This window comes from Sinocyclocheilus grahami, unplaced genomic scaffold, assembly GCF_001515645.1.
Source record: "Sinocyclocheilus grahami isolate Dianchi unplaced genomic scaffold, SAMN03320097.WGS_v1.1 scaffold41.1, whole genome shotgun sequence".
Taxonomy (NCBI): Eukaryota; Metazoa; Chordata; class Actinopteri; order Cypriniformes; family Cyprinidae; genus Sinocyclocheilus; species Sinocyclocheilus grahami.
Window position 1 is genome coordinate 2,238,457 of NW_015505220.1, and position 6,942 is coordinate 2,245,398.

The following is a 6,942-nucleotide window of genomic DNA, read 5'->3' on the forward strand; positions in this document are numbered from 1 at the left end:
GTTAGATTCATTCATACATTTGTTGGTACTTTCAAGATATCGTCAAAGAAAGTACCACGAAAATTCATTCATTTCATTGGCTCTCATGTGGCCAATTGTTATGCACCATGTTTCAGTGTATCTTTATAATAAGATTTGAATGTGACACTAGAAAGATTTTCCTCAAAAAGATCTCTGCATTATTCAGTTGAAGCCACTTTTGTGTATCGTTCATGATCGTATTCCCTGCATTATTTAAACACAGTACCAAGCCAAGGCTGGCGAGAATCCTCCAAACTGAGTTTTTGAGGCTTGGTGATGTAGGATAAACGTCTCTACAGTGACATCTGCTTTATGAGACTGTCCTGACAGCGGAAATATAAATGTAGGTAATAATATGACCATCATGTAAAGCAATATATGGTTGAGGTTCCAGATCTCCTGTGTAAATCCCCCTCATATCAAAACATCTGAACGGGTTTAGCACTGATAACCCACCATCAGACAGCTTTCTTTTGCTCTAATTTATGCCCACTGCACTCATCATTCCCTTTCCAAAATTGAAAATTCCACATTTTCTCTTGGGTGTCTCATGTCTTCCTCTGCAGAATGTGATGTAAGTTGTAAGCAAGCATGTAGAAAAAACAGATGTTGTGCACAAGGTGACCTTTTCTTTCTTTGACTAGGAATATATGTACAGTACATATTTACATTATATATATTTTGGCCACACTTTATTTTAAGGTCCGATTTTCGCTATTAACAAACCATTAACTACAACTTTTGCCTCAATATACTCCTAATTTGCTGTAAATCAATGGTTAGTAAGGTAGTTGTTAAGTTCAGGTATTGGGTAGAATTAGGGATGTAGAATATGGTCATGTAGAATATGTGCTTTATAAGTACTAACGAACAGCCAATATGTTAATAATAGGCATGCTAATAAACAACTAGGCAATAGTGAGAATTGGTCCCTATACTAAAGTGTTACCTTTTTTCAAGCATGTTGCCTAATAACATATATCTTCATCATGCATTGTCAATGATAAAAATGTAAGAAGATAATCACTATCGGCCAAGGAAAGTAATTGTTTGCAATCAAAAGGGGGTGGAGAAACGTTCCAGACAGCAACTTTGCATGAAGACATTGTTTCTTTTGTTGAGTTTAGGGTTGTGTTGATTCTGTTTGATCCTATAAACCACCCCTAGTTCAAGCCAGGATTGCCAGGTCCACGGTTTTCTCTTCAGAAAACATTGTTTGTAATACGCCTCCAATCCAATTATCACGAAGAGCTTTGTGCTTAGTTACTTCTGATACAAAATAAAGACTCAGCTTTCAAATCATGTACATTCTATTACAAAATTCCAACAATAAATGCTGTCTTAAATGTGGCATGACAGATCACTGTAAGCTGCTGTGAATCCACGTGTCCGGGTGCTTCTGTAACTGGCACAGATTTATAGAAAATTACAGTCTATAAATATGTATCATATATTTGTGTGTTCACTGCGGTGTGTGTGCACTTTGGATGGGATAATAAAATAAATAATTTTACATACTTATTCCCAGCATTTTATTTTGTCTGCTTTAAGTTACATCTCAAATGACAATGGATCAATTTATAATTGTGTTTATATTAATTAGCCAATTTGCAAACTATGCAGAGCATCCGCAGCTTATATTGACAGAATGTCCCCGATGCACATATATACATATATACATGCGTCATGTAGGTGATTGTTGAAAAAAAAAAAAGATTGTTCCTGTATTTTAAAGGTAATGACTGATTTCAAGATTATTTTTTTCTGTACTTGTCATACCTTTGAAATTACACTGTGAACTGAAGAACTGAAAGGAATGAGAGGTAAATGAATCAATTATGGTTATAACACAAGGTAACGAATGTCTGGACAAAGTGTTTGAGCTTGTGGCAGCCCACTGCTTCTTTTCAAGTCTCTTTGGTTGACATGGTTTATTGAAAGGGGCATCTGAATGGACCGGTGGGCGACACAGACGACCTGTAATCAGGCCGCTTGGACACTCAGTGTAGGTGTAACCAAAGGCCACCTGATTGTTCTCTAATAGTTTGAAATGGCTCCTGTTTCATTCCTGGGTAATTTTCGCATAGAAGACTACAATTAAGATGGATGGAAATTTAAGATTTATATGCAGAAAAGCTTTTTGTATGTAACAGTTGGGGTAAATTACCATTTACCCTTAGAATCTAGAAATTCTGGGCCCTCATTTATCAACAGTGCGTACACACAGATGTGTGTGTAATGAGTGCGTAAGAACAGTTTCATGCAAAATGTGGGATCTACCAACTTGTACTTAAACGTAGGAATGTGTGTAAATATAAGCAAAACTCTGAGCATACTTACGTAGAGAATAGAATGGCGATACTACAAAAAGAAAGTGCCGCTGTGTGTTTCCTGTGTCCTTTAATTGCAAATACTCAATTTATAAATCCATAGTTCAAGCTAGACATTTGCATAATTGGTGTAAAAAGCAATAAAAGACACACTGCAATAAAAAAGGCTTATCTTACTTAGTATTTTGTCTTGTTTCTAGTCAAAATATCTAAAATTCTTAAATCAAGATACATTTACTAGATAAGCAAAAAGACATAAGATATTTGGTCTTGTTTCTTGGGGGAAAACTTCTAAATGAAGTGGATTTTGCTTAAAACAAGTAAAATAAAATCCTCTTAAAACAAGATTATTTTTCTTACCCCACTGGCAGATCATTTTACTTATTTTAGGACTTTAATTTAGATCCTCCCCCCCTCAGGAAACAAGACTAAATATAGTTTTGCTTGTATAGTAAATGCATCTTGATTTAAGAAGTTTTAGATATTTTAACTAGAAACAAGACAAGTGGTGTTTTTTCATTTTTTATTTGTATTGCCGTGCAGCTGGGAAGTCATTTGAAATGTAGCTATAGTGTCATGGCTGATCTCGCTTTGCTGGAAGATTAGGCAAACCATGCGCTGTGCAGAGAATGCATTTCCAAAGAGTGCGCTGATCTGTTTAGTGAGAGCATGAATGGCTTCTTAGTCGGTACTGCTTTCTTTGCCATGATTTTGGTGAGGACATTATACATCCACGTGATTTATAAAGGGAGGTGTTTTCACCATATATGGTTTATTGGAGGCGTTTCTGAATGCAAATGACCATGAACGTGAACAAGCATGGTGCTTAAGAACATGTGGGATTTATCAACAATGATTGCTTACTGGTGTGCGTAAGAACCACGTACGCAAATTTGATAAATATGGATTTTTTTGTACTTACACCCATTCTAAATGTCATTCGTGCCGCGTGCCCTTTGTGTCCGGTCCCTGATGGGGGCCCCTGTGCATGGCAGATTGGGTTTTCAGGTGTCATCCGCCCACTTGCCCCCCCACAGAGAGGTTAAGTACTTTAGCACATTACTTTAGGGACCTGCGACTGACAGACAGCCTGGTGCCCATTTGGGTTCCAAAAGACTCTACGGTTGACTAGATAGTCGCAAAGACCCTATTAAAACAGATGCCATTCACTGCATAATAATTTATTTTGCAAACAAAGACTGTCATTGGCTTTCTCCCTTATTTGTCATATTTAACAATAAAAACAACTTGAAATCACAATGCTGCGTTCTCTGTAAAAATGTGTGTTTTCAACTCCTCCCTGGGATTACAAATGTATTCAGAAAACAATAATTTAATTTAAATTTTTAATTAAGAGTGTTTGTTTTTACTTGTGCCAGACCCTTCTAGTATTCCCAGCTAATCAAAACAAAAGGACATTGTGCCTTTCCAAATCATTATATTTGAGGGGCGTCTGATGTTAAGGCCTCTAAATGGGGTACATACAAGGAGATATTTGAATCTGATGGAATGGTATGTCAGAGCATACATTTACATCATGATCAGCCTTTAATCAACGCATATGTGAGCTGCGGAAACAGTGTTGGAAAGGTACTTGCCTGTTAATGTGAAAGCCCTCTTTTTAAATGTATATTCCTTCCTTACTTCCTTCCTTCCAACCAAACAAACAAACAAACTTCCAAATGTGGAATACAATATAAATGATTCATACTAAGGAGACTTGCTGCAATATAAAATTCAGAGTGATATATATATTTTTTTTATGAGGTGTTATTTTATGTTTTAACAATAATAATAATAATAATAATAATTTTGAATTGTAATTGTCACGAATCCTGTCCATGGATTTCCGTCCGATTGCCACCAGAGGTCACCCTTTTGTTACATTGACTCTCACACTACACAAACCGTTGCATGTCATCCCGAACTACATATCCCAGCATCCATTGCACTGATTAGACACACAGCTGCTGCCAATCACACACCCTACATAAGCCATGGACTTCCTCTCTCTCACTGCCACGTATTGTTAGCATTATCGCTGTCTTCGCGCAGCTACTCTACGCAGCCTGTTCATTAGCCATTGTTTATTTTCCAAGTCCTAGTCTCACTCTAGTTTTGCCTTGCCTGTTTTCCGGTCCTTTGATTCTCGCCTGTGTATATTGGATTACCCGTTTGCCTGACCCTGCCTTGGATACTGTTTGCCCCAGCCTAGACTATTGCTCGTGTTTACAGATTACCCCTTTTGTCAAGCCCTCTGGATTTTGTTCGCTGATTGATGACCCACGCCTGCCCTAAGAATACTCTTTGTCTTGCCTCATTCATGACTGTTTGCTGATTATTGACCCATGCCTGTTTTTGACCACGCCTTTGAATAAAGCTCTGTATATGGATCCGCACGCTAAATACACTAAATAATATATTTGTGATTTAACTAATAACTAAACTGAAATCACAAATATTTTGCACAAAACCTTTAAAAATATATGTCTGCTTATTTGTTTTTTTTGTTTTGTTTTTTTAAAGTGAAACAGATTTTATTTCAGTTGCTTAAAATAGATTTTGGGCCAGCTCCACTTATTCTCTTTGGGCTTAATTTGAACAATGATGGTAAAAGCAGATCTTTGTAACAAAAACTCATAATAATTTCAAAGTTCAAAGGCCAGAAAATAAGTTTATTATTTAAGTTGAAGTCCTAAAAATAAAAGTTAGAAAAGCTCAAATTTATCCCAAAGAGCTCAATTTATGTGCTTTTTTTGTTGTTTTTAATAAAAATCTGACACTGTTATCTAGCCGTTGATCACAGTTACATCAATAATGTAAAAGTGTTTACGAAACAGCAAAGTAAGATAACATCAATGAAGAAAAATGGACACTTCCACTCTTAAGGTTTGTTTTTCCTTCTTTATTGTTTCTTTTCTCTTTCTTTTTTTTATGGGGTGTGTTGGTGTCTCGCTATGTTGAAGTTGTGTTCGTACTTGTTTGGTATTCCTATCACAAAACTCTCTCCTTGTTGTGTGAAGCCAAGGTTAAAGCTTCTATACCATTATGGATGTTCCACTGTATGTGGCCGATGCCTCGTGCACCTGTAAATATGCAGTCTGCACACTTTTATTTTTAACCTTAAACAGCACTGGAAACACAATACAAGAATGGCATTAATTATTCATTTGACTTATAAATGAATAATGCAGCTCCATTGGAAGAAAAATAACCGATTGATTCGACAGGGAAAATGGAGGGATGAAATGGCTAACATTTTCTAATTGTCTTTCTTTCTTAAGGTTCAATGGTGTGAAGAACAAGCTGGTCTTTTGTTCTCTAGTTTAGGCCGAGTCCAGATTATGCAGTTTAATTATTTAAACAAAAATTCAGAGCTCTATATTGACCCCAAATGCAAAAGCGTCAACAACACTGGGCAGGTGTTTGTGTAATTATACCTTTCAGATGTAAAAACACCCTCTTTTGCACTTGAAAATCTGTTTGTGTCCTTCACCTGCTCTAGTATTCATCTCTGGATTGTGATCGGGGAAATGACGCATCTTTGTTTACCCCCAAAAAAGGAGAGATAAGGGATGCTCTTGAGAGTTTCCCTACCGTTCATTTACATGAATCCCAAATTTCCTGCTTCTCACATGCTGTTTGAAGAGGAAGTTGCAAAATTGTCTCCCAAATGTCCTTGTTAGAGAGCAGAAGTGATAGTGAAGGTTTGCAGAGAGTGTAGAAGTGACAGAGAGAGAGAAAGAAAGAGGTATTGGAAAAGAGAATAATAAGGCCTGGGTTTCCCAGTAATGTTGCAAATCATGCTATTAAGATAATCTTAAATAGTAGAATGTGATATTTTATGATGGAATAGCACCGGTTTCCCAAACCAGCATGTAGACTGCTTATTATTAAGGAGAATTTAAGTTTACAGGATTTAACAAGAGTTTAGGTGCAAAGATACTGAAATAAGTCTGAAACTTCCATGAGCATGTACAAGAGTTTGTTAACATAAATAGTGTTGTCTGTCTGTGCTACACAGTATATAAATGATATAATATACACTACCGTGTAGAAGTTTTAATAGTCTGTAAGATCTATCTATCTATCTATCTACATTGAACAAAATTATAAATGCAACACTTTTGTTTTTGCCCCCATTTTTCATGAGCTGAACTCAAAGATCTAAGACTTTTTCTATGCACACAAAAGGCCTATTTCTCTCAAATATTGTTCACAAATCTGTCTAAATCTGTGTTAGTGAGCACTTCTCCTTTGCCGAGATAATCCATCCACCTCACAGGTGTGGCATATCAAAATTGAATGTTAATTTCTCTACCATAAACCGTCTCCAAAGGAGTTTCAGAGAATTTGGCAGTACATCCAACCGGCCTCACAACCGCAGACCACGTGTAACCACACCAGCCCAGGACCTCCACATCCAGCATCTTCACCTCCAAGATCGTCTGAGACCAGCCACCCGGACAGCTGCTGCAACAATCGGTTTGCATAACCAGAGAATTTCTGCACAAACTGTCAGAAACCGTCTCAGGGAAGCTCATCTGCATGCTCGTCGTCCTCATCGGGGTCTCGACCTGACTGCAGTTCG